The following is a 26,207-nucleotide window of genomic DNA, read 5'->3' on the forward strand; positions in this document are numbered from 1 at the left end:
TTCTGTAGCACAAGACATGCACTGACAAAGCACAAGCCATAAAAAACAGGCTGTGAGCAGCTGGGCGAGTGTGAGGAGAGACTGTGCACATACAAAACGGGGTCAGCCAGAGCCTCCGCTTACCCACATCCCAAGTGGCATCTCCAGGGAAGATCTGAGCACCTAGGAGTCTGGGCTGTGGGATCCTGTCTCTTGCTCAGCTCTGATCTCTGAGGGGTGGTAGGCAGGGGTCTGCTCAGGGAACACAGCCAACAGAGGAAGGGAATGAAGATCCATCCTTTGGGAGAGCCTAAAGAGGCTGTGCAGGCTTGGTCCAGGGACAGTAGTGCAGACTGGTGCAATCCAAGAAGGCTTCACGGAGGAGGTGGTACATGGGCCAGGCCTTTTAGGAGCTGGGACTGGAGACTGGAGGAAAGTTTCAGAGGAGGGTGTTTAGGGTTCAGGCTGTAAATTTTTAAATGCAATTCTGGATTTATATAAGTTTAGGTTACTTCTTTATTTTTAAATGGCACAGTGCTGAAGCTAGTCTAATAAACAGAATCAAAGCTATACCACTGCAAGGTAATTCAATGGGTTGCTTTTTTAACATTTTAAACAGCAAAAATTTCCTTGATCACAATCTATGCCACACGATCACCCTGTCTAGTATGTAGGATGCCATGGGAGCCCCTGCCAGGAGGAGAGCAGGGGTGCAGGCCCGGTGTGGGAGGGGGGATCCTGGGGGCGATGGGCAGAATTTCCCTTCGAAGGACAGGGTGGGGGTCGGAAGTTATGAGACCTGCAACCACAGGTTGCTTCCCGGCCTCCAGCTCAGCCTCTGACTCAGTCACTGGGACCCCGCTTCTCTCCCAGCCTGGCCTGGAGCAGTTGCCTTTTGTGTCACTCTTTTCTCTCTTTTCTCAGCGGTGCCAGTAGCCTTTATTGTTGAAAACGGCTGTATTCAGCTTTAATCAGAGCCCTTGTCAAGCACTCGTCCCCTCCTTTTGTACTTCACTGTCCTCAGAGGGGAAAAATGTATTACGAGCATCGTTTTACACAAACTTCTCGGACATGCCGGGATCCCACAATTCCTGATGCCACCAACTGGTTTTCTGCTTACACCCAGAGTCACGAAAGACAGACAGGAAGAATACCCACTTCTCCCCTAACTGCTGCTTCAAGTCCTGGTCGGCTAACAACTTGCTGTGTGATCTTGAGCCTGTTGCTACTCCTCTCTGGGCCTCGAGTTACCACCTCTGCAACCAGTGGGCTGGCGACGGTCTCCAAGGGTCATTTCATTCCAATCTGCTATAATTCTGAGGTTCATAAGAATAACTGGAATCATCCAGATGTAGGCATCGGGTCCCCGCCTCTGGCCATCTTTATCTTCTAATGCTGATTGGGCTTCCTTACTGCACATCCGAGAACAGCATTCCTCAGCTCTAAACCTCTGATGGCCCGTCTCCTGACCTGACAATCAAAGCCCTTCCTAGCTTGGCCTCCACTTCTCCTTCCTGCCTCATCTCTTGTCCCTGTCACCCCGCCCCATCGCTGCCACCAGCAAGCAGCCTGAACTTAAAGTCTTCTTCATGCTTCTTTGATTTGGTGTGGAAGTCTTTATTTAGATCTCAGATTACTTTCTTATTCAAACCATAAAGTGATATTATCAATTATGAATATTTCTGAATTGTACTCTAAAAGGCCAGTTTGGACCCCTATTCAAATCTCCTTTTACCTGGAGTGACCTTTCCCCTCTCTTTCCTTTACCTGTCTGACTCCTAACTTTGCCTTCGAAACCTAGTTCAAACACCAAAGCCTCGGGAAGGTGCCAGGGGGAATCGGTCTGCCCCTCCTTTGGGCTTCCCTGGCTCCTGGACACCCCCCAAGCCCAGAACTCCCCTCTGTGTGGCCAGTACCTCTCGACTCCAGACCACAGACGCTTCCAGGGCGGAGACCATGATCATGGTCATCTCTGTATTCCCGGTGCTCAGCTTGGGGCCTGGCACGGAGGACATATGGGTTCCGGTTGGCTGCATCACTGGGACACACAGGGAAGGCCAGAATTCAACTAGACAGGGCTGGTGAATCCCTCTTGGCTCTGGTCTTGCAAGAGCGGCGTGGCCTAGTGGGAAGGACCCAGTCCTGGGGTTACTTGTTTCAGGGTTCAAATGCCGGTGCTATCGCTCTCTGGGAACGTGCACTTAGGCAAGTCATGTGACTGCACTTGTCTGTCTATAAAATGGGAATAATAAAGGCAACTTTGCAGGTGTGTTGTTAAGAAACAGGTAAGAGACACATGCAGAGTCCTGCAGGTAGTAGGTACTCAATAAACGGTAACCCTAGGGCCCACCCATCATTCCGTCCATCCATCCATCCAATATCGATGGGGTGTCTTCTGTTTGCTGGGTGAGTGCTGGGCTGGGCATGTACAGTACGCAAGCACGATGACATGGCTCTGCTGTATTCTCCCCGGGTCCCTGGCCTGCTCTGACGTTTGAGGTTGTGCCCTGGGTTTCCTTCCGGCCTGACCTGGTGCTCATCTGAGCTAGCGGGACGGACACCCTGGCCTGCTCTGACGTTTGAGGTTGTGCCCTGGGTTTCCTTCCGGCCTGACCTGGTGCTCATCTGAGCTAGCGGGACGGACACCCTGGCCTGGCTCAGGCCCCCTGGGGGAGGAGTACTGGCTGCCTCTGCACCTGCCTGCCTGGGGCATGCAGGCCTGGGCTGCCCTGAGGAGGGCCTCGGAGACAGCTGAGAAGGCTCGAGAGGGTGCTGGGGCCCAGGGGTCCGTGCCGACCACTGGGGCACACGGAGGCTCCGGCAGCATCCTGCAGGGCCCTGCTGCCGGCCCCCACTAATCTGACCAAATCCCACCCAGGCTCCTACTCAGCCATCTCTTCACTCCTCCACCCACCCTCCCCTAGGGCTGTTGTGAGGATTCAATGAACGGATGTAGGTGAGGGTCTGGAAAGTCTTTGCATGTAGCGAGCACTGCAGGAGCGTTTGCTTTCACTGTTTTATCGTTTAGTGCTCGAGGCAACTTGTGCAGGGGCATCAGCGCCCTCTGTTTACGGTCAGGCACTGTCGATAAAAACGCGTTATTACTGCCCTGAGCTGTCTAGAGAGCTCCTCCATCTGGGGGCGGGGCCAGCATGGCGAGCGGGAGTGGGGCTGGAGACAGTGGCACGGCCCCTTTGTGCGGGATTGAGTCTAAAACACACACACACACACACACACACACACACACACACACACGCACGCACACATTCCTGAGAGATCCTCCCCAGGCAGCTCCTAGACAGACCCCCGCCGGGACGTGGGCCCCAACTCAGCCATCAGCCACAGCTGTGTTCAGGCAGCTCCTGGATGGGGGGCCTTTCAGAAACGCATCGCAGCAGCCCAGGCGGTTCACACGCCCGGGTGCCTCGGTCCCAGACACCAAGTGAGAGGATTTACAAACATTTCCCGCCCCCGCAGCTCAGGGCTCGGTGTCACTCTGCCCATTTCCCAGAGAAGGGGACCGTGGCTCAGAGATGGGGCTTGCTTAAGGCGCGAGTGGCCACAGCCAGGATGAGCGCCAAGTGTCCTGGGTGCTCAGCAGGCTCGGCCCCCTTTCCCAGTTCTCGGGGACTCAGTGGTCTTGGGAACTCCCTGCGGCCATGGTCCCTAAATACCAATAACGAGCAAGCCCTCACCCCAGGGCTCTTCCGGCTGGACTGTTCCCTCCACCGCAGCCCCTTTCGGGACTCACTCCACCCTCGCATTGTGTGTTCCTTCACTCAGGGTCCTCGGCAGCCTCTGTCCTGATGTATCTGTCAGCACCCGGCACACACCCCCGCCTGGCAGCCCTGGGCATCTTCCGAGCTGGCTGAGACCTCCCCTTTCACATGCTTATTACTCCCTCCAAAGGTGACTCGATGACACTGTTCAGTGAGGACCCACCTGAAGCTTAAGTTATCTGTGATTTAATGAGGAGTCTTTTAACGATAACATCTGTTGTTTTAATTACCAAAGGAATTATAAATGAGGCTCCCGGAGGAAACTGCTGCTGGGGCAGAAGCTGGAGAAGAATTCTCAACATCGGCGGCCCCGCTGGGTCCTTGGCACAGTGACTGCCACGGAGCGTGACCTGTCACAGAGAGCGCTTCATCTTCATTTTAATTAAGCATTAAGGGTGAGGCGGGCAGCCTCCGGATCCAAGGGGGCTGAGCAGCCCAGATCCTGGAAGACACTCTGTGTGAGTAAGGCTTCGGCTCTGTGCACAGGAAGAAAGCAAAGGACAAACCAGCCATTTTTGCTGATGCTGTCGAGGTACATATCTGTCACCCAAAACTGGGGTAGGGATAGGGGCTGGTCCTCCCCCCAGCCCAGCTGTGCGACCTTCGCCAGATGAGCTGACCTCTCTGGATTCCAGTTTCTTCCTGTAGAAAGCGAAAGGGATGTCTTTCCTTCTTCTCTCAAGGAAATGGTTCATCCCTGACATTCGATTCTGGGTGTAGAGCTGGTGAGACGTGTTTACACCCACCCGAGAAGAAGAACTCGGTGGGGTGTAGGTTGAACGCCACATGGACGGAGGGTTCGAGACGGAGGAAGGGGTGCTTCACTGTCATTGGTGACAATTATGCCGGAGTTCGTGACGGTGGTGACAGTGATAACAGTCCTGCCGTTCCGCCAGTTTCTTACCCCTCCCGTATCCATGCCTTTTGCAGTTCCTCTCCATATAGGGGGTGAGTCTCCTTGCCCCACTGAATCCGGACAAGCCTTGTGATTTGCTGTGTTCGGTAGACTGCAGCACGAACGACATGCCTGTTCCAAACCTAGGTCTCTGCCGACCTTGCACGGTGCTGTGTTCTCTCTTGCTCCTCCACCGTGACTAAGAGAACGTTCCTGGACTTGGCTACAGAGGATAAGAGTCATGTGAAGGAGAGCCAAGTCACCCTAGTGCCCCAGCCAAGGCCATTCGAGATCGGCCAACAGCCCACCAGTTCCCGCTGCCCTTCCTGCATCTCCCAGTCAGAGTGCTCATCACACTCTACTGACATCTGGTCTACCCACCTTCTTCTCCAGACACTTCAGGGCTAAGAGTACACGTCACCCATCAATGGATTATTCACGCTCCGCATAGGAACTGGACCGTAGTACGTGTTTCATAAATGCCTGCTGTATTGGCTCAGCCCCTACCTGACCAAGCATGGATGGAAGAGGAAGGGGGTGACCTCCTAGGAGCGGCTCCAGGTGTGAATGTGGAGGCCAGTTAGGTCCGGAATACGGATAAAGATGTGGGTCGGGGGCTCGGCGACACTGACGTGTCAACCAGCCCTTGTATTTGTCTAAGAATTAGGGTTTTTTTAAACAAAAAGTTATTTTAACATAAAGAAGCAGGCAGGTCTCACTTGACAGGAGATGGACTTCCTGTAGCCCATTTCATTAAGACTCATCAGGACTGGCGTTCTCTGCATTCTCTGAGCAGGCAGTGCGTTCAGGAGGTAGAGTGATGGGGAAATTAAACACAGAAGCCACATCCTTTGAAGCTTTTTTGAGCAGCAAGGCCAGCCAACTCCACAGCGTACGTGTCTGGAGAATACCAGATTTGCTCCCATCTGAGCTCTCCATCCAAGCAGGGAGATAGCTCTTCTAATTAGCCCAGTTAGATAAATATTCCTCCGCCCAAGCTCCTGTTTAGAGAAAACAGATGGAGGCTCATAAACACGGTCATGGAGTGAATTTGTGTAAAGCTACCCTTCTGCTTGACGCGGCTTCCAGTATTTAAATACATGTATGTACACATGGGCACAAGCACACACACACAGAGCTCTGATGCCATACAACAGGGCAGATTAAAAAGGGCTTAATAGAGCCAAAAAAAAAAAAAAAAAAGGAGAGATTTCAGGTGGTAGTAAGACCCATGACATAGTGGGAGATCAGGACCTACAAACGTTTTCTTCCCTGGGGATTGTCCCTCCCCCAAGGTTGACCCTCACACACCCTTCCCTTTGACAAGATGATGCCCCATTTTATTCAGCAAGTCCCCACTCAAAGGCCTTTGATGTCTCCTTGGCATGGCTAGAATGAGGTCCACTTTTTCGGGTGACCTTTAAGGCTCTTCCCAAGCTGACTCGACCCTGCCATTCATCTTCATCTTCCAACCTTCCTCTTCCACCCCATCATCGTGTGCTGCCGTCCTGCTCTAATTAAGCCTGATAACTGTCACCGTCCTCGCCACCCCCACTTGCCTTTATTGAGTGCTAACTCTCTGACAAGCCGCGGACCAGGAGCTTTACATCCCTTATCTTATTTCCTCTTTGCGGTTTATGAGGTAGGCACAGGGATGACCCTCAGCTTGAAGATGAGGAAATGTGGCCTCAGATTGGTTAAGAGGCTTGCTCCAAGTTGCACAGCTAGTAAGAGGCCAGCAGCCGCCATACCAACCTCTTTGCCTTGGCAAGTGCTGGATCCTCGTCGGTGGATTCCCTTCTCCAGCTTCTTCATCTAACGATCACCTGCTTCAGCCCCGCGAAATGTTTTGCTCTCTGACTTCTGAACGTTTCTTCTCCCATCAAAACTTTCCTGGCTCCATGAATCACATCAGAACAAACGCCGCCCAGTCGAATGCCATTTCTCAAAATTTAGTAAAAAGGGTCTTAACATAATGACATGTTCCTCTCCAGGTTTTCATTCATCTCTGCAGGTCAGCCAATCTCTAAGAGCCTGCACTGTCCCAGGTTCTGTGCCCTGCACTGTGGGAATGTAAGTGGCATCAAGAAGCATCCTCCGGTATTTCCCTCCGACTGGCACATGGTGGTTTGCGGTGTTCTTCCAAGGTCAAAATATCTATCTGTGCACCTTTTCCTCTTTTCACTCGGAATGTTGTTCATTTACGCCTTCTTATTTTCTGGGTCAGTCTTGACGACGTTTGCTAAAGTATCGACCTTTTTAAGCAACTCACTTTTAGTTTGTTGATGTCTTTATTTTTGTGGATGTTCGATTTGCTTTAGCGTTTATTCATTTCTATCATTACCTTTATTATTTCCTTCTTTCTAGTTTCCCTTATTCTCTTTCTAGATTCTTGAGTTGATTGCTTGGGTTGTAAGTTATGTGCAGCTGTTCTAATTTCCTAATAAATGCATGCAAGAGTATAAATCACCCCTCAAAGAATCAGTTAAACCACATCAGACAAGCTTGATTATGTAGTGTCTTCCTTACTTTCAATTCAAAATACTTCTTAATTTCTGTTGTAAATTTCTTTTGAACCCATGGATAACTTAGAAGTGTGTTTTTAGTTTCCAAACATATACACAGATCATCTCTTTGTTGTTGATTACTAATTTCATTGCGTGCTGGATAGAGGATCTGTTGATAATGAAGATTTTTTGAAATTTATGGAGACTTCTTTTGTGGTCTAATACGTAGCCTTTTTCCACATGTACTCGCTGTTTGTTGACATTGACATTGACATTTATATACATACATGAGCATACATGGTTTTTAGTCTATCAGCTTCTGAGAAAGATGTGCTAAATTCACCCACGATGCTTATTGTTTTGTCAACCTTCCCCTGTAAATTATTTCAGATTTTGCTTTATATCTTTCAGGACTAATGCTGGAATCACAGCATGAAATGCCTGTCCTTGATACTTTTAATACCCTTCACCTTGAGTTCAATTGTATCTGATAGTAATTTCTTTTACCATTTCTTTTATTGTTTTATCTCTTTATTTTTAATATTTTGATATTTTTTGGGTTTAGCCATTTTGCTCTTAAATAGCATGCAGCTGGCTTTTTTAAAACCAAATTTAAGAATCTCTTAATTGGTTAGTTTAATATGCTCATAATTACTGTAATTGATGATACAGTTACACTTATTTCTGCTGTCTTATTTTGTTTTCTATTTTCCCAGCCTCTTCTTTTTTCTTTATTTTCCTTTCCCAGTTTCCATTGGCTCGACCAAGTTTTTTGTTGCTATTGTAGAGATTTCTCCTCTACTGGATTGGAGGTCATATATTCTATTTTTAGCTTCCGTATCTTTACATTATTATATTTCAGCAACTCCTAACATTAATCCGTAAATACATCCCTCTGCTCGACTGAGACAAAACCTTAGCACCTTTATTCCCTCTAGCTGTCCACTCTCTCTCTCCCCACCTAGACGATATCACTTAGAATTTTCATTTCAAATTGTCAGCCCTGCTCTACCTCTGTGTCAGCCCTCCTGAAAGTAGAGACGTAACCACAGCAAAAGGCAGGAAGAAATTGACCAAGTTCCCACTACCCAGCTGAATGAAGGTTTGAAAGAGAAATGAGGTTGAGTTTTAGGAAAATTAAGTTTCTTTTGTTTGCACAGCCACGTTTGTGAACTGAGCATATTCACTAGTGATTGGGTCGGTGCCCATTCCAAGACTAGGGGTCTGGAGATGAAACAGTCTCAGTTACCCCCAGGGAGGCTCCCCTGGTGTCTGCCTCTTCAACAATTTCACAGGACATCAACAATAGACAAGGAGACTGTGTGACTTCAAGACAAAACCAAAACTCCTTATAATCATGTCGGAACACAGACAACACATGAACATTAACCAAACCACGAAAATCACCAAATATCCCCCGATCCCAGCTAATGTGTGTGACTGCTGCTCCTCTCTCTTCCTCTCACCTTAGAGAAAAGAATTATCAAGATACCAAACAAACCCAGAATTATCTTCACTTCCTGACAGCATCCAACCCAGAACAAAGCTCTACGTCCTTGAACCCTGTCCAAATCCTCTAAGTCCTTTCTAACACCCTCTAACTGGGATGCCTCGTGGTTCCGGGTAGGGAAGACTCCCCCTGGCACCTGAGACATGTGGCCTAGTACAACTATGATCTTCTTATAAAGATGCCTGAGTCCCCTGATTAGGTCTAGACTCAAATACAGACTAAACATATATAACTGAGACCCTGGAAGTGGGGGCCAACGTGTGAGGTGCCCTGATCCCAGTTTTGCAGATGAGACTCCCAGAGAAGTTAAGCAACCTAACCAAAGCTGCACAGCTGCTGAGTGGCAGGTCTGGGACTCAAGGCAACCCCAGAGCAGTCTGACCCCAAAGTCTACCCTGTGAACCCTGTCCTCACATCATTATGTGCAAACCTGGTCTGGAGAGACATCCCCGGAGCCAGGAGGCAGGCTTGGGCCTCTACTGCTCTCATCTGTGACCTCTTTGAGGGCAAGGATAATGACACTCCTCTTACCCCCCAAACCCCCAGCACAGAGCAGCACAGACAGGGCTCCAGGAAGTCGTCCTGATGATGCCAAGTCGATCCCCAAAGGCCTCTGCTAATTCCCTCCTCCTGCGTAGGCCCACTCCAGACAGATCCAAGGCATCTGTTCTCCCAGGTGATGCTCTGACTCCCTCCCAGCTTTAGGGAATTCACAGAAAGTGTATCCACGTGGAAAGAGGGAAGCTTTAGCTTCCTTCACTGCAGCCTGAGAGCCAGCCAGCTTCAGGGTCCTGCCACCCCAGAAAGTCCCCAGTTTCCTTTGGCCGAGTCCTTTTGACATTTTCAATGGTAACATAAACTTGATTTACTGACGCCATGAAGGAACCAGGGCGATGTGATTTCCAAAAGGCACCGTGCTGTTGGATATGATAAAAGACTGAATGAGTCAGTAAATGTAGCAGTTTAGTAACTGTTCAAAAAAATCAATACCCATGCAGTCTGTGGAGGAGGAGAAGGCTGTAATGATGGCCTGGAGGAGGGAGGATTCATGCCTGAACTCACGAATCCACGGCCCCCCCTACCTCCCTCCCGGACACACAAAGACACATGACTCACACTTCCCACTCCTGCACAGATACTCACAGACACACCAATATAAGTTGTGTGCACAGATAAGCACGCAACATATAAGCACGCAACATATATGCACGCGTCCAGGCATGTCCACTAACAGGAATAATAATAGGTACCATTTATTGACTAGTAAAAGTGAGCCAGGCACTGGCATAAGTGCGTTGCCTATCCTTATTTCATTACCATCCTGTACAACTCTATGAGGTAAGCAGAGGATTATTCCCATTTTACAGATGAAGAAACTGAGGCACAGAGATCTTAAGCAACTTGCCCACAGTCATTCCAGCTAGGAAGCCGGGAAGCCAGAATTAGAACCCAGACTGACTTCAGAAGTCTTATTCTTTTTTTTGGCCACTTTTCATGCTTCCTTTTTTTTTTTTGGCCATGCCACACGGCATGCGGGATCTTAGTTCCCCGACCAGGGATCGAACCCACACCCCCCTGCTGTGGAAGTGAGGAGTCCCAACCACTGGAACTCCAGGGAAGTCCCTACTTTTTTTTTTCATTCTTTAGCAGATATAATTGAGTTCTAGTAAACTTCACAGTTAAAAGTGCGCAGTTTGATTCATTTCGATACCTGTATACACCTGTATATAGAATCATCACATGATCAAGATCACACATGAGCACATCTATCACCCCCGGAAGTTTCCCTGGGCCACCTTGCAGTGTCTCCCTTCTGGCTCTCCCTGCCCGGCATCACCCGGCATCCACCGTTCTGCTTTCTGTCACGACTGGTTAGTCTGCATTGTCTAGAACTGTATATACATGGACTCAGGTAGTATGCTCTCTCTTTTGCCTACAGAAACAAAGTTCAAAACGACCACAATAGGGGTCTTCCCACAAAGATAAGACAGACACGTGTGGGCACACTCATGCTTACACACACAATGTCCCAATCCTCACAAACACCTCCACACCCATGCCCCCCAACAGGCCGCCCCTCCACCCATGCACAGGACACCCTCGCTCTCACCCAGCTTTCACTGCGTCTGTCCATCCATGCCGCTCCTCTGGGATAACTGCACCTCATTAAGTGGCCAAATGGACTCCTCACGGGTTTCCAGCAAAGCAATGCCGTTTCCTTCTCCTGTCAAAGCCCACGTGTTGTCCACCACTCTGCTGGGCACTGCAGATTCCACACTGCATAAATGAGCAAAGCTTTAGAGAATAGACACCTGTCACATGCCACAGAGCGGCTGGGCCTGTGAGCCATGGTCGCTGAGCCTGCGCATCCGGAGCCTGTGCTCCGCAACGGGAGAGGCCACAACAGTGAGAGGCCCGCGTACCGCAAAAAAAAAAAAAGCTGGGTGGAACCAGTGGGGTGAGGAAGGACTGGACAGAACCGCACTGCAGGAGCCTGGTCCAGGTGTCCCACGGCCGCACTGGGCTAGAGCTCATGGCTGAGCAGCAGCCTTTAAGGGACAGGACAGGGGACCCATCACCCGAGCCCACAGTCCACCTTGCGCCTCAAGTCTGATTCCCCTCGGCTCTCAGTCTGGATGGATGCACACTGGAATCACTCTGGGAGTTTAAAAAACATTGAGCCCATCCCACTGCTGGGCATGTACCCTGAGAAAACCATAACTCAAAAAGAGTCATGTAGCACAGTGTTCATTGCAGCTCTATTTACAATCGCCAGGTCATGCAAGCAACCTAAGCGTCCATCATCAGATGAATGGATAAAGAAGATGTGGCACATGTATACAATGGAATATTGCTCAGCCATAAAAAGAAACGAAATTGAGTTATTTGTAATGAGGTGGATGGACCTAGAGACTGTCATACAGAGTGAAGTAAGTCAGAAAGAGAAAGACAAATACCGTATGCTAACACATATATATGGAATCTAAGGGAAAAAAAGATATCATGAAAAACCTAGGGGTAAGATGGGAATAAATATACAGACCTACTAGAGAATGGACTTGGGGATATGGGGAGGGGGAGGGGTGAGCTGTGACGGGGCGAGAGAGTGGCATGGACATATATACACTACCAAATATAAAATAGATAGCTAGCGGGAAGCAGCCGCATAGCACAGGGAGATCAGCTTGGTGCTTTGTGACCACCTAGAAGGGTGGGATAGGGAGGGTGGGAGGGAGACGCAAGAGGGAAGAGATATGGGAACATATGTATATGTATAACTGATTCACTTTGTTAGAAAGCAGAAACTAACACACCATTGTAAAGCAATTATACTCCAATAAAGAAGTAAAAAAAAAAAAAAAAGAGTCATGTACCACAATGTTCACTGCAGCTCTATTTACAATCACCAGGACATGGAAGCAACCTAAGTGTCCATCATCAGATGAATGGATAAAGAAGATGTGGCACATATACACAATGGAATATTACTCAGCCATAAAAAGAAACGAAATTGAGTTATTTGTAGTGAGGTGGACGGACCTAGAGACTGTCATACAGAGTGAAGTAAGTCAGAAAAAGAAAGACAAATACCGTATGTTAACACATATATATGGAATCTAAGGGAAAAAAAGATATCATGAAAAACCTAGGGGTAAGATGGGAATAAATATACAGACCTACTAGAGAATGGACTTGGGGATATGAGGAGGGGGAGGGGTGAGCTGTGACGGGGCGAGAGAGTGGCATGGACATATATACACTACCAAATATAAAATAGATAGCTAGCGGGAAGCAGCCGCATAGCACAGGGAGATCAGCTTGGTGCTTTGTGACCACCTAGAAGGGTGGGATAGGGAGGGTGGGAGGGAGACGCAAGAGGGAAGAGATATGGGAACATATGTATATGTATAACTGATTCACTTTGTTAGAAAGCAGAAACTAACACACCATTGTAAAGCAATTATACTCCAATAAAGAAGTAAAAAAAAAAAAAAAAGAGTCATGTACCACAATGTTCACTGCAGCTCTATTTACAATCACCAGGACATGGAAGCAACCTAACTGTCCATCAACCGACGAATGGATAAAGAAGATGGGGCACATATATACAATGGAATATTACTCAGCCATAAAAAAAACAAAATCAAGTTATTTGTAGTGAGGTGGACGGACCTAGAGACTGTCATACAAAGTGAAGTAAGTCAGAAAGAGAAAAACAAATACTGTACCCTAACACATATATATGGAATCTAAAAAAAGAAAAAAAAATGGTTCTGAAGAACCTAGGGGCAGGGCAGGAATAAAGACGCAGACATAGAGAATGGACTTGAGGACACGGGGAGGGGGAAGGGTATGCTGGGATGAAGTGAGAGAGTGGCATGGACATATATACACTACCAAACGTAAAATAGATAGCTAGCGGGAAGCAGCCGCATAGCACAGGGAGATCAGCTCGGTGCTTTGTGACCACCTAGAGGGGTGGGATAGGGAGGGTGGGAGGGAGATGCAAGAGGGAGGAGATATGGGGATATATGTATACGTATAGCTGATTCACTTTGCTATAAAGCAGAAACTAACACACCATTGTAAAGCAATTATACTCCAATAAAGATTAAAAAAAAAACACAAAAAAACACTAAGCCCTGTGGTTTCACTCCCAGAGAGTCTGATTTGTTTTGTTTTGTTTTGTTTGGGGAGGGCGGGAGTGGCCTGGGCATGAGAATTTTTAGAAGCTCCTCAAGTGATCATCTCATATTCAGGAATTCATCATGCACTTCCAACCTTAGGATAGATATACCTCCCCAAAGGACCCCAGGATACAGGAAAGCCAGAAATGCAGCTGGAGTTTCCTGGAATTGGAGTTCCCTGTACTCCAATTTTATCTCCCTACACACGCCCTAATAGGAATTCAACAAGATAACCTTGCTGAATTAGATATCAATTAATTGTTAGAAGAGGACCGAAGTTTTCATAGGAAATAAATTTCATTGTCATGTTATTAACTAAAACTGGTACAAGTTATAAGTAACTGCTGAGTGATAACGACTTCCTTATCAATATCGGATATTTATAATCTTTCAGGTTTTACTGGTAATTCAGTATCAAGATAATTAGACATCAAGTAGACACATTAAATATTATTTACTTTGCTGTTGTTTCTTGAATCTGCAATAAGATGGTGTTAGAGAGTCTCCACCCCTTCCTTCTGTCGTGATGGCTAAGGCTTATGTGGGACGACACATCTTGTATGTTACAAGTATTGGATGGGATGAAATGTGAAGTATGAATTGCCATTGAAAGTAGAGAAAGCTGAGTTTACTTCTGCTGCACCCTCTAGGAGCAGAAGCAGAAGGCTGGTCTAATATATCATCTCGGCTAAGCTGAGCTATTGAGGAGAGACTGCTGCAAAATCTTTTTCACTTTAATTACGTTTTACTTTTAATTAATTGAATTACTTTATAATTACCTTGATGCCAACCCATATGAACCAGATTATTTGAACCACGTTGAACCTCTACTGCCTTGCCACTGTTCTGATGTGCGGAAATCGCCATGGGGCTAGAGGCACTCATGAGTCCCACGTGGAGGAAAAGTCATTGATTCTGGCCGTCAAGGTTTAATTAACGTGTCTTTATGAAGGCAGGGCCCGAGCGAGTTTAGAAGAGAGTTTATCCCGAGAATAAAAGACGTAGGCAGCAGAGTGGCCGTGATGAATGAGATGGAATCGTTCCATTGAAAACAAATCCATTGGTGATATTCTGGAAATTGTTAAAAATGTTAAAATGGGTTATATCACCCTAAGACCACATAATATCAGTGGGGTTGGCTCCACATCAGGTGCTGGCCCTGGGGAAAAGGTCGTGTCTTGCTCCAGTGAAGTGAGGGGCAAGGAGGGGTTCTGGTTAAGAGCATGGCTTCCAACTTTGAGACCTTGGGCCAGCTGCTTAAACTCTCTAAGCCTCAGTTTGTGCATCTATAAAATGGGGATAATGATGTACCTACCTTACTGGGCTGCGGCAAGGGTTACACGGCATCGTCCTTTAAAGCCCATAGCCCTGTGTGCCTGGCAAGAGTTCCATGAACGATACTTATTGCTATTATTCATTCTGCTTCTGTTTCATCGTGCTCTGGATCCCAAGTAACATCTTCTACCTTCAATTCCACTTCGATATTACTGCTGCCCCTATTTCCTGTTGTGGTTGGTTGTTGTTAGGGGTGAGGCATTTTCCTGGTGCCTTTTTGCCCACCACTTAATTTGTGACCTTTCTTAATCACTTTATTTTAGGTGAGATTCTTTTTTTTCTTTTTTACATCTTTATTGGAGTATAATTGCTTTACAATGGTGTGTTAGTTTCTGCTTTCTAACAAAGTGAATCAGTTATACATATACATATGTCCCCATATCTCTTCCCTCTTGCGTCTCCCTCCCTCCCACCCTCCCTATCCCACCCCTCTAGGTGGTCACAAAGCACCGAGCTGATCTCCCTGTGCTATGCGGCTGCTTCCCGCTAGCTAGCTATTTTACGTTAGGTAGTGTATATATGTCCATGCCACTCTCTCACTTTGTCACAGCTTACCCTTCCCCCTCCCCATATCCTCAAGACCTAGAATCTGTCATACAGAGTGAAGTAAGTCAGAAAGAGAAAGACAAATACCGTATGCTAACACATATATATGGAATCTAAGAAAAAAAAGATGTCATGAAGAACCTAGGGGTAAGACAGGAATAAAGACACAGACCTACTAGAGAATGGACTTGAGATTCTTTTTTTTAAGTGAAGTATAGTTGGTTTACAATGTTGTGTTAGTTTCTTGTGTACAGAAAAGTGATTCCATTATATGGAGATATATATATATATATATATATATATATATATATATATATATATATATACACACACACACACATATATATGTGTATGTATATATTCTTTTTCAGATTCTTTTCCATTATAGATTATTACAAGATATTGAATATAGTTCCCTGTACTATACAGTAGGACCTTGTTGTTTATCTATTTTGTATATAGTAGTGTGTATCTGTTAATCCCAAGTTCCTAATTTATCCCTTCCCTCACCCTTTCCCCTTTGGTAACCATAAATATGTTTTCTATGCCTATGAGTCTATCTCTGGTTTGTAAATAAGTTCATTTGTATCATTTTTTAGATTCCACATGTAAGTGATAACATATTTGTCCTTCTCTGTTTGACTTCACTTAGTATGATGATCTCTAAGTTCATCCATGTTGCTGCAAATGGCATTATTTCATTTTTTATGGCCGAGTAATATTCCATTATATATGTGTGTGTGTGTGTGTGTGTGTGTGTGTGTGTGTGTACCACATCTTCTTTACACATCTGTTGATGGGCACTTAGGTTGCTTCCATGTCTTGGCTATTGTATTATATTGCTGCTATGAACACTGGGGTGCACATATCTTTTCAAATTAGAGTTTTCTCCAGATATATGCCCAGGAGTGGGAATACTGGATCATATGGTAACTCTATTCTCAGTTTTTTAAAGAACCTCCTTTCTGTTCTCCATAGTGGCTGCACCAATTTACATTCCTTAGGTGAGATTCTTTAAGCCATATAAAGCCAAGCTTGGTTTCTGAACCTGTGTATCAGGGAACTCAGCCAATCCACTCTCATGGAAACAATGACACTTGTCTCATTTCTTCCCTCTTACATTATGGTTACTGTTTACCTTGCTATTTTCTTTTTCCTTTTCCTTAATTTATCTGGCTTTGTCAAATAAATACTTATTCTTATCTCCCCCCTCCATTATTTTGACAATTCTCTCTTGATTTTCATTCTATTAATGATGACTCTTAATCATCACATGCACAAAACACTCCGTATTCTTCTGTTGCTATATTAAGAGATCAATGATTACTCCGCCCCCTCCCAGTGCACCCAAGCTCTCTTTGCCAGTTACAAATTTCCCCCTCTTTCTCTCTCCCTGATTTCTCTTTGTATTGACGCTCTGTGTTTTGAGATACTGCTACACTTGATCTTGTAAGCCATTATGATTATAATTCTCAAAAGAGCCAATTCTTCTAATGTATATAGTTTGAAGTTCAAGAACTACTTTTTTTAAGTTTCAGAAAATCTTTACTTTTTTCCTATTGGCTCACCTTAGAAGTTCTTATTCCTTTTTTATTGTCTCCTGGCTCTTGTCCAGATCTATCTCAGGAAGAAACACCTGTCCCAGGTCTTCCCCTGCATCTGCCTCCCTCTGGTTTCTGTTCCACCGTCACTGCGGTGACCTTCTTTGCTCACAGCTCTGTAGCCAGGTCCGGCTGTCATAGCCTGACTGGCGTGAAGGGCATAGGTGACTGAACTGGCAGACCTCTGAGACACGAGAGGATGCCTCTCTGCTCCCAGGAGAAGTGTGTGCCAGGGGAAGCTCCCTCCCAAACTCAACACCTGCAAGCACCTCAGACTCAAATGGCAAAAAAGGTCAAAACCGCTGGAGCAAAACTCAATTTTAAAACATAGTTTGCAAATTGGTCATTGGCCAAATTGATCATGTAAATTGGTCCTTGGTAAATAGGTTGGCTTCCCCACAAAAGCACTGGCAGTGGGAACACGATATGCTCCCCAATATGCCACATTTGGCATATTGACTCTTTTGAATTATAGTTACTTAAGAAACAGCAGGTGCAGGAAGGACACTCTGACCTTCCTTTATCCCCCTGGAAGCGGGAAATAAGTCTCCTGTGTGCAAGGTAACTTCCCTGTACCAGGAGGTAGAGAGACATCCTAATCACCAGAGATGGAGAATTCATGGCTAAGCAGGCTACTAAACAAACCTTGTTACTTCTTCACTAATTAGCTACCCCAAGCCCAAACCCCTTTGTTCTGTCAATTCTTCACAGATGTATTGTTTCTCTGTCTACAAGGCATAAAAGCTGTCTGCTTTGGTCACCTCTTTGAGTCTCAAATCTTCGGGGGTCCCATACATATGAAATGAAATTTGTTTCTTCTCCTGTTAATCTGTCTTAGGTCAATTTCATTATGAGACCAGCCCAAGAAGCAAGAAGGGAAGAAGGGAAAAGTTTTCCTCCCCGACAAATCACTCTGCTTCCATGTAGACAAGGTGAATTGCACTTGGATACTCAAAGGCATGAGTGCAAATGTGTCGTGATGCTTACAGCTGTGTCGGTCACCTCTCAGGTGTGTCGGAGTCATCCCGTAACACCAGTGCCAGAAATTGCTAATGAGAAATAAGGTTGCCTGAATTTCAAGTGTATTCGCCAGAACTGGGGCAGCAGCCTTGCCCCCATTGGGCAGGTGATGGGGACGAGCCAGCAGATGGGCTATGTCCCCAGGAGAAGGCCAGAGTAGGGAAAGAGCTGAAGACCTCATAGAACAGCAAACCGTGGACCTAGGCTTCGGGGGCTGGCACGAGGGAAGGTGGGGATGGAAATCGGGACACTCAGCCTCGGCCTGGAGAATATCAGATCAAAGAATATGTGCTCTGTGGGCATATCCATGGGGTCACGTCCCAGGAAAAGCAGTTGATTTCTGTGTAGCCCCGGGGGCTGGGACTGAGCCAGCCGCAGAAGTTGAGGAAGGCAATGCCACCATCAGAGCTGGCCAGGGATGGACCAGTCTGGGAGGGAGGGAGTTCCCTATTGTGAAAGGCATGTCAGCCAGACCTGAGAGGTCATCTGATCTGTTCATAGGACGTCTCCGGATTCCCAGGGATAGACTGGGTAATTCCAGGGTTCTACCTCCCTGGAGTCTGTAATTCTCCAGGTGGCTCAGATGTAATGGAGGGAGGAGTCTGCTTCCGGCCGCTGGATACTCAGATTCAGGAAAACTCAGCACGTCGAGCTGGGAAGTAGGGGTGCCCTGGTGTTGAAAAAGTTGCAGCATCTTGATATTTGCTCCCAAGAATCTTGCATTCATCTTTAAGGAGTAAACTTTTCCCTTATTTTAGGAAAATCACCATGATGTGCTTTTTAGTTACACAAATACTCGCTGGTTGTTCTTGGGGAAAATCATGAAATCGCCAGTAAGCTGAATACAAATCTTTTTTACACGGGCCTCTCACTGTTGTGGCCTCTCCCATTGCGTGCGGAGCACAGGCTCTGGACGCACAGGCTCAGCAGCCATGGCTCACGGGCCCAGCCGCTCCGCAGCACGTGGGATCCTCCCGGACCGGGGCACGAACCCGCGTCCCCTGCATCGGCAGGCGGACTCTCAACCACTGCACCGCCAGGGAAGCCCTGAATACAAATCTTTTAACCTAAGAATTTAAGGGTTCTGTTTGGCAGCTGAGACTTCCTTGCCCCCTCCCCATTGGGGGGGGGAGGGGCAGGAGTGGGAGGGGCAGAAGCTATAATAAATACTTTTTGCTTCCGTATGAACTCTGCTGCAAAGCGGTGCTCGTTCCTGGGGAAACGTGGATACTTTTCTGGGCAGGTCTTTGTGGGAGAGGAAGCCTGACTTCAGAGGGAGGATGCTGACGTTACCTGCTTCATCTCTTGCCGGAGGAAAGACTGCACGGGACAGTAAGTGTCCTTGGAATGAAGTTATTTACGATGAATAAATCTGAGCCGCTCACATGCCCTGTGGAGTGGGGCTGCCCTCGAAGTGAGTGGATATTCCACTGTCAGTCGTTCTGGGAAAGAGCTGGTCCCAGGGCAGCAAGTGGGGAAGAGGAAGGGAGACAGTAGATGGAGAGAGAAGCATCCCAGCCTCTTTCTGAGCTGAGCTGCTCTCCGTCCTGTGGAGAACACTGGAAGTGAAGCAGCCACTGGTCTGCAGGGTCCCCAGGGAGGGGTTGAGCCCCCGGCATCTGAGCGCAGCCCCCTCTACAGAAGTTATAAGTTCGTAATGTTCTTCCCTTCTATGACCCTAGAACCTTTAGGAATGTGTTATGTGAAGTTGAAGTTTCTTCTAGACTGGGCTGTAGAGAATTAAGTGAAGGGCTTCCCTGGCCTTGGGTTTGGGTTTGGAGTGGAGCACAGGTAGTAGCTGAGGGTGTCCCTGGTAGAAAACAGTGGTGCCCGTGGACACCAAAAGCCCCATGAGCCATCACAGGCAAGACAGTGAAGGGACAGCTGGGCACAGCATGTAAGACATACAAGCGAGCATCACAGGGTCCCCCAGACACAGAGGGGTCCAGCAGGTAGGGTTTGCAGTCAGTGGTAACTCTGAATCAAGGTGTGGCTTTGCGCTGTCACCAAGGACAGATGCAGTACTCTTACATGGGTACTTCACAGCAGCCGTGTAAAGCTAGCTATCACAGCTAAAACCGAGACTGAGGAAATAGAGAAGTAGCATATATGAATGCTAAGGAAGGTGACAAGGACAAGAAGGGGAGATAAGGTGACCCAGGGACCTTGTGGGCACACAGAGGGCAGAGGAGGTGAGGTGTGGATGCTGCCTCCTCCTTGCCCCCTCGGGTCCCCCATCACGGAACTTACACACAGGACTGATCATGAGTCCGTGTCCTGCTCCAGACTCTTGAGCTGTCCAAGGGCTGGAACGCTCTCTGGTTACTATGCTTGTCCCTCGCCATAGGAAAGGGACAGTCATGTACGAGGTACATCGTGAGAAAACCACAAGCAGGCCATGCATGGTGGGCAGGGGCGTTGGGAGGTGGCACGGGCTCCATCTAGGGGGTCCTACAATTCCAGGCTTAGGAGCTGGGCTTTATCCAGCAGGTGGCAGGGGCCACCAGAGCACGGATCAGGATTGAGGGCATGGTGGGAGGCAGCTGCGGGGCAGTGAGCTCTGCCCGTATCCATCACCCTGGTGGGCCATCTTGCAAAGAACTAGTGGGACAGTAGTGGCCCCAGAGCTGTCCCACCCAAAGTGTCCCCTGGAGTGGGAGAGGAACCCGTGGGAAAGGCAAGCCAATATAAATCAGAGCTAACCTGTGCTGATCACCGGCTCCCTAAATCAAGAATCTGGCAGATTTTCTGGGTGAGAATCAATCTTCCTGTCCCCACAGTAAATACCATAATCCTTTTTCCAGTGTGGTTTAGAGAATTTAACTGCTCATGATTTATTCGAAGATATCTTGCCAGTTTATGTGGATGAATGGGGAAGTCAACGTGCTTTTAGACAGGAGGTCAGAGCACTTACCGTGGGGCCAGGGCCTTTGCCCCGTGGTGGCTCTCTGGCAGACTGCCACCTTCCACACCTGCCCCACAAAGGAGCACCCTGTGGCTGGCCACCTGGACAAACAGGGACGAGGGACGTGGGAACTGAGGGCGAGCAGCCCAGGACACCAGAAGGACCATTCCCTAGCCAGGAGGGACAGAGCAGAGGTGGCCGAGACTGCCAGCAGCTGGCCATCCCCTCTGGCCTTCTATCTATGGAAGCCAAGTCGGGATTTCTCTTTTTTTATAATTTTTCATTACACAGCGAATACAAGAATACCTTTTTGTCACGCATGATTCAAACAATGCAGAAGTTTCTAGAACAAAGTGCAAAATCTCCCTTCAACACCCGATCCCCCCGTCCCTACTTCCTCCCTCAGAGAAGGCACGTTCGGTCAAACCCTTAGTGACCACCATTGTCTATTCATAAATACATGTACCTTTTTTTACATAAATAGTTCACATTGTATAGAATATGTTTATGGATGTATATTCCTTCCAGATTTTTAAACCTTTATTAAAAACTACTGCAATAAACTTCTTTATAATTCAATGCATTTTGATGCACACATGAGTTTTCTTTTAATGCAGACTCTAAATGAGACGTTCCTGGTTAGAGTTTCGACAGCTTCTACCAAATTGCCCTCCAAACGTACTTTGCCAGCAGGATATGGTGTCTCTCTCCTCATAGTGCTAGAAATACTTTCAGCTAATTTTTGCCAAATTAATGGACAAAACACCTTCATCGCTGATTTCCTCATAACTGGTTCTTAAGAACGTGGAGCACAATGTCCAGTCTGTTCATGCCTTTGTTTGCGCTTCTCTTAGATTGTCCTTCTCTTTACGGAACTTAGAGATTTTCATCTTTGTCTTCTGAATATATTGCAAATGTTTCATTTCAGTCTGCTGCTTGTCTTTTAACTTTGTTGTGTCTTCTTTGTTCAGAGATTTTCCATTTTTTAAAGAATTCAGATCTGACTGTGTCTCATTTATGGTTCTGGGTGGAAGACTTGGAAGGCTTTCCTCCCCCAGGATTATATTTTAAATTTTTTCCCTGTATTTTCTTCTAATATTCTTCTATGTTCTGCACTCATTCCTTGCCTCTAGCATCTCTGCTCTGTCACTTTTCTCTGCTGACACTACACTCCCTCCCCAGGTGATCACATTCCTGTTACAGCTTCAGTTACCGCCCTTGGGATCCTAATTCCCTCACGTGTATCTGCAGCCCTTCTTCTGGCCTCTAGACTTGCATAGCCACCCGCCTACCTCACATCACAAAAGTGCCACAAACTCGGCAAATCCAAAACCGCACTCACGATTTTTCTTCCCAAACCTTGCCTTCCTGTCTATCCTGCGGAATGGCCCAGAAACCTGGGCCTTGCTCTTTGCACTGCACTGTCCTTCACTCTCCACATCCACATCCCGCCAAGAGTGTGGATGGGGTCTCATCAGTTGTACATCCTAAACTCTCTGCCCACTGCTCTCTTTCTCCACCCTCATCTCCCCAGCCTAGGCCGCCTACATCTCCTGCCAGGGCTTCTGCATTAGCCTGCTAACTCATCTCTACAGCTCCACTCTTACTTGCTGTAATCCCTTCTCCACACAGCAGTCAGACCCCTTCAAGACACAAATGTGACCATGTCACCCTCTTCTTCTCCAAATCATTAGGATGAAGAAAATCCTCCTTGGACAACAAGGCTTCAAGGATCTAGCCCCTGCCTATTTGTCTGGTCTCAAGCCTGCTCTCTGTGCACTAACCATGCAGTCCTTTTCTGTTTCTCCAACCACAGGGCCTTTGCACATGCTGTTCCCTCTACTTGGTATGCTCTCTCCTCTTCCACACCTAACCTGTTCCCCAATTATATTCTATTTCCCTTTTCTCTTCTCAGTTCAAATGTCACTTCTGCGACCCCACAGATTACATCAGACCCCCATTAAATTTTCTCATAGCATCATGGACCTTTTCCTCATAACATTCACCCTAGTTTGTGTAGCTTATGTTTATGTATTTGATTATTCCGTGTAAATCTGTCTCCCCCATAAGACAACCGGATCCTTGGAGGCAGTGACCGGGTGTGTTTGGCTCAGCACAACATGTGGCATTTGGTGAGTGTTCAGTGAACGTTTGTTGACAGAACAACTCACTCTGGCCTTCAGCGTCTGCCTGCTCCCTCGGCACCAATGGCAGGGCAAGGCCAGGGATGCCCCCTCTTCTGAGTTGCAGCAAGGAGAAGAGGCCTCATTTATCTTTGCCAAGAACCCAGTGAGTCTCTGGTGCCTGTCTCAGGGACACTTGGGAGACAGTGAGAAAAGGGAGAAGGCTGGGAGGAGGCAAGATGATGGTTTCTTCAGGGAGAGGTTGGAGCAGAGCAACGAAGCTTTGGGATGCAGCTCGTCTCCTATCTCAGGATGAAATCAGTGGAGGAAATTGTGAGTGCATAGCTGTCAGGGTGGATAGGGAAGGAAGAAAGCATCCGAGAGAGGTCCCGGCAGCGTGTGCTTAAGGATCAGGCAGAAGCCTCACGGCTCAGTTCAGCTGGACTGAGCTGAAATGTACGCTTATTCCAGCCTCATGAGATGGCTACATGAACAGCTAAAATGCATCATGCTTTCAAGTTGGAATGAGTAGAATGAATTAATCAATAAGGGAAGGAAAGGAAGGAGAGAATAACTGCGTGTATGCATTCATTTTCACTTATTTAACAAACCTTTGTGGAGTTTCTACTTGGGGCCAGGCACTGTTCTAGAGCTGGGGCTACAGTTGGGGGCCAAGTCAGGCTGGCCCCTGCATGAAGGAGCTTATATTCTAACGGAGAGAGGGAGATAGTCAATAAACAAGCAAGCAAGGACATACATTATATAATGCCAGGTAGCAATAAGAGTCATGAGGATGAATAAATAATAGAAGCCAACATGGATTAAGAGCTTGTTACAAGCCCCATTCATGGATTAACACACTGAACTCTCCCAACAATACCATAAAGTAGGTATTATTATTATCTCTACTTAGTAATGAAGACACAGAAGCATGGAGAAGTTAAATAACTTGCCCAAGTTCTCACAGATGGTAAATTATTGTACTAGGGTATAAAATGAGCTGTTGTAACAAAGAGACATCAACATATAGTGGCCCAAATAAAACGGATGTCTATTTCTTTCATAACAGCCCAGAGGTAGGCGGGTAGTCCAGAGTCAGTGGAAAGTTCTGTTGCAAGCATCCTTTAGGAACCCTGGATCTTCCTACTTCGTTTCTCTGCCATACCACAGGATGTAGTCCTCTCCGTAGGGTCAAAGCTAGCTCAGTTTCATGGCCACATTACAGTCTGTGAGATGCGAAAAGAGAATGCAAAAGACCAGGGCAAGTGGATACACCAGAGCTGCACACGTCACTTCCACACACAGCCCATTAGCCCAAGCTTTGCCTTATGGGCTCACCTAGCTGCAAGGGAGTCAGAGAAATGTAGTCTTTACCTGAGTGGCCATGTGGCCAGATTAAATTTGAGAGAGAATTCAGTTTCTAAAAGAAATAAGGGGAAATGAATAACGGAATGAGGGAAGGGGAGGAATGAACATTTCCTTCCCAGTGGATATGCTGAAAGTGAAACCCAGGTACTCAAGCTTCAGAATAAGGGAAAAGGGAATGAACAATGTACTTTTTAGTAAGATGGGCAGGGAAAGGCTCTCTAAGGACGTAACATTTGATCAGAGACTTGAAAGAAGTGAAGGTCTAAGTAAGTGTGTTCCAGGAGAGAGAATAGAAGGCACAAAGGCCCTTAAGCGTGTGCTAGGAATTACACGGAGGTCAGTGGGCCTGAGATTTAAAAAGGAGAAAGAGTGTGGTCAGAGTTGAGGCCAGACAATGGAGGGTCATGTAGTCCATGATATGGAGTCTGGGAAGCCATGGGAGGGTCTTTGAGAAAGAAAGTGATGGAGTTTGATTTATTTTTTTTCAAAGTTCACACTCAAACAGAGCCAGGGAGGGTACAGTGCTTCCATTAGAATGGAAGCGTGGGCATTTAAGAGGCTATAAACAAGAGACGACGGTGTTTAGGACTAACACAGTTGCCCTGGCACCACCCACAGAGGGGATCAATGGGGAACCCTGCTGACAATAAGTGGCAGGACAAGTGCTCTCTTTCCCCATTAGGCCAGGGACTCCGCTCTCCTGCCAACAGATATTGGGGCAGCCAGAAGCCCTGGCCAAGAAGTGCCCACCATAACAAGTGGGCTGGACCAGGAAGCCTCTTTCACCCTGTGGGCATGAGACTCCCCTCTCCAAGCCAGAGCCACTGGGGTGGCCAAGGGGCACTGGAAAGAGGACCCCACCACAGCAAGCATCTGGCCCAGGAAGTTACTTTGTCCCCATGGGCCTAAAACTCCCTTCTCCACTGAGACACACTCAGCAGTCAGACCTTGGGAAAACCCTCTTGTCCCCTCAAGCAGCAATAGCAAAACCCAGTGGCAGCAAGAGTGACACCAGACAAACTGAGCAGACCAAAATAACACAACAAAAGCTCCTAACATTAAACTGCCGTTAGAACCACAGCCCACAAAAGTAAGTCACAAAAGTAAACAGGGTGACTGCCTGCTAAATTAGAAAATTAACTATGACTCAATGTCTCCTAACATAATAAATGAACTATCCAGTGTACAATCAAATATCACCTGTCACACCAAGAACTAAGAAAATCACAGTTCAAATGAGAAAAGACAATCAACTAATGCTAACAGTGAGAAAAATGAGAAGGTGGGATTATCTGACAAGAGTTTTAAAGCAGCTTCAACAAACAATTACCAGTTCTCTTGAAACAAATGAGAAGATGGTCTAAGCAAAAAAAAAAAAAAGAAAAAAGAAAAAAAAATTTATAAAAAAGAACCAAACGGCAATTATAGAACTGAAAAACACAATAACAAATAAAAAATTCTCTGGATGGGCTCAACACTTGATATAGTCAGTGAACTTGAGGATGGGTGATGAAAATTCACCCAATCTGAACAATAGAGAAATAAAAATATAGACTGACTGAAAAATAAACAGAACCTCAGGAATCTATGAGACAGTAACGTAAGAACACCGATATTGCATTTGTATTATCAGAGTCCCAGAAGGACAGGAGAGAAAGAGAAGGACTGAAAGATTATTTGAAGAAATAATGACTGAAAACTTTCCAAATCTGGCAAAAGGCACAAACTTTTAGGCTCAAGAAGTTGAGCAAAACCTAAACAGGAAAAACGTGAGGAAATCCACACCAAGACACATCATAATAAAACATCTGAAAACTAAGAGCAAAGAAAAGTTCTTGAAAGCAGCCAGAGAGAAATGATGCATTACTTGGAGGGGAACACAAATTCAAAAGACAGGAGAATTCTCATCTGAAACCATGAAGGTCAGAGAAAGTGGCACAACATTTTTCAA

General features: G+C 46.8%; 1 long non-coding RNA gene across 3 annotated transcripts in view; it reads right to left on the reverse strand.

Moving 5' to 3' along the window:
* The window catches only part of LOC137212705 (uncharacterized), a 200,174-nt gene that overhangs the window by 41,678 nt on the left and 132,289 nt on the right, over positions 1–26,207 (reverse strand). For 2 of the 3 annotated variants that reach the window (XR_010937589.1, XR_010937591.1), the window contains 2 exons: positions 10,781–10,947; positions 124–405 (listed from right to left, as the gene is read on the reverse strand). This is a non-coding gene — a long non-coding RNA (uncharacterized lncRNA). The remainder of the gene's footprint in view (positions 1–123; positions 406–10,780; positions 10,948–26,207) is intronic. The other variant, XR_010937590.1, reaches the window with a different exon arrangement.

This window comes from Pseudorca crassidens, chromosome 19 (assembly GCF_039906515.1).
Source record: "Pseudorca crassidens isolate mPseCra1 chromosome 19, mPseCra1.hap1, whole genome shotgun sequence".
Lineage (NCBI taxonomy): Eukaryota > Metazoa > Chordata > Mammalia > Artiodactyla > Delphinidae > Pseudorca > Pseudorca crassidens.